The sequence below is a fragment of the Ascidiella aspersa genome, chromosome 5 (genome assembly GCF_963924565.1).
Source record: "Ascidiella aspersa chromosome 5, kaAscAspe10.2, whole genome shotgun sequence".
Taxonomy (NCBI): Eukaryota; Metazoa; Chordata; class Ascidiacea; order Phlebobranchia; family Ascidiidae; genus Ascidiella; species Ascidiella aspersa.
The window spans coordinates 13621013-13623512 of NC_139451.1; the positions used below are offsets into that span (position 1 = coordinate 13621013).

Here is a 2500-nt window from a genome sequence, read left to right on the forward strand (position 1 = left end):
CCGCGCGCGCGAGCAAGCGCCTGTATAGGCCGCGCGAGCGTGTGATATGCCTCGCAATAGTTCAACACCTGGCGCAATCGTGCACCTTTTTTTTACGTTAGAATTTCAAACGGAAGACCCCAGGGACAACACTCATCTTTGCTATACTTGTGGGAGCTGACAAGCTTCGACAAGTAAAGAATCGGTGAAAAGGCGATTGGCTCGCTGGGCAGATGTTGCTGCTGCGCGAAGAGCCGAGTGTCAGTTTGTCGGGTTCTGAGCGGTCGCTTCGGCGAAGTTGTCTGGCGTGCGTTGCGCTCGCGCCGGTGTTGGCGACGTGGCGGTCGAAAGGCCTGCCGACGAAGTCTTACTCCGGCGGGTGCGACGGGCGGTGACGGTTTTCTGAGTTCGGGCAGCCGAGCAAAGAACGAAATTTTAACGGAGAGAAGCCTTCGGGTTTCGCATCGACCGAGCGACGGCGCCGCATCAGCGGCGCCTCCTTCGTCGGCCTTTCGGGGCTACGCTAAAGTAGCTACCTGGTTGATCCTGCCAGTAGTCATATGCTTGTCTCAAAGATTAAGCCATGCAAGTCTAAGTACGAGCTCTCGTACAGTGAAACTGCGAATGGCTCATTAAATCAGTTATGGTTCATTTGATCGTACGTTTTACGTGGTTAACTGTGGAAATGCTAGAGCTAATACATGCGTGAAGCGCCGACCTCGCGGGAGGCGTGCTTTTATCAGACCAAAAACCGACCGGGCTTCGGCCCGCAACCTTTGGTGACTCTGGATAACTTTGCGGATCGCACGGTCTCGCACCGGCGACGGATCATTCAAGTGTCTGCCCTATCAACTTTCGTCGGTACGGTACTGGCCTACCGAGGTTCTTACGGGTAACGGAGAATCAGGGTTCGATTCCGGAGAGGGAGCCTGAGAAACGGCTACCACATCCAAGGAAGGCAGCAGGCGCGCAAATTACCCATTCCCGACGCGGGGAGGTAGTGACGAAAAATAACAATACAGGACTCTAAACGAGGCCCTGTAATTGGAATGAGTACACTTTAAAACCTTTAACGAGTATCCATTGGAGGGCAAGTCTGGTGCCAGCAGCCGCGGTAATTCCAGCTCCAAAAGTGTATATTTAAGTTGTTGCGGTTAAAAAGCTCGTAGTTGGATTTTGGGCGCAGGCGGCCGGTCCGTCGCAAGGCGTGTACTGGCCGTCCTGGCCTCACCTCCGGTTCTCCGCCGGTGCCCTTGACTGAGTGTCGGCGGCGGCCGGAACGTTTACTTTGAAAAAATTAGAGTGTTCAAAGCAGGCGATTCGCCTGAATAATGGTGCATGGAATAATGGAATAGGACCTCGGTTCTATTTTGTTGGTTTTCGGAGCGCGAGGTAATGATTAAGAGGGACAGACGGGGGCATTCGTACTGTGCCGTTAGAGGTGAAATTCTTGGATCGGCGCAAGACGAACGACTGCGAAAGCATTTGCCAAGAATGTTTTCTTTAATCAAGAGCGAAAGTCAGAGGTTCGAAGACGATCAGATACCGTCCTAGTTCTGACTATAAACGATGCCAACTAGCGATCGGGGGGCGTTAGTTTTACGACCTCTCCGGCAGCTTGCGGGAAACCAAAGTCTTTGGGTTCCGGGGGAAGTATGGTTGCAAAGCTGAAACTTAAAGGAATTGACGGAAGGGCACCACCAGGAGTGGAGCCTGCGGCTTAATTTGACTCAACACGGGAAATCTCACCCGGCCCGGACACAGTGAGGATTGACAGATTGAGAGCTCTTTCTTGATTCTGTGGGTGGTGGTGCATGGCCGTTCTTAGTTGGTGGAGCGATTTGTCTGGTTAATTCCGATAACGAACGAGACTCTGGCTTGCTAACTAGTTACGCGACCCAATCGGTCGGCGTCTAACTTCTTAGAGGGACTAGTGGCGTTTAGCCACACGAGATTGAGCAATAACAGGTCTGTGATGCCCTTAGATGTTCGGGGCCGCACGCGCGCTACACTGACCGGATCAGCATGTGCTCGCCTTGGCCGACAGGTCTGGGTAACCCGCTGAACCCCGGTCGTGCTAGGGATAGGGAATTGCAATTATTTCCCTTGAACGAGGAATTCCCAGTAAGCGCGAGTCATTAGCTCGCGTTGATTACGTCCCTGCCCTTTGTACACACCGCCCGTCGCTACTACCGATTGAATGGTTTAGTGAGGTCCTCCGATTGGACCTGGCGCGGCCGGCAACGGTCGAGCCGGCGTCCGAGAAGACGATCTAACTTGATCATTTAGAGGAAGTAAAAGTCGTAACAAGGTTTCCGTAGGTGAACCTGCGGAAGGATCATTAACGGTCTCGCAAACGCTTCGGCGAACGCGAAACTCGGACAAGCGAGAGAAAAAGTCTTTGCTACCCGGCGCCCGACCCGCGAGGAGCGGCGCGCCGGCCGGCGATTCGGTCACCCGGTAATGTTTGCGCGTCGAGTGCCGCGGTGCCGCGCGCTCCGGCTTCAAGCGTCGGCCTGGC

The 2500-nt window shown here is 54.2% G+C and overlaps 1 non-coding gene across 1 annotated transcript; it reads left to right on the top strand.

The window, feature by feature from the left end:
* Positions 1 to 512: 512 nt before the first annotated feature.
* LOC146144528 (small subunit ribosomal RNA) lies at positions 513 to 2323 on the top strand. The gene has a single exon (XR_014500614.1). It is a non-coding gene; the product is annotated as a small subunit ribosomal RNA (ribosomal RNA).
* Positions 2324 to 2500: the final 177 nt, after the last annotated feature.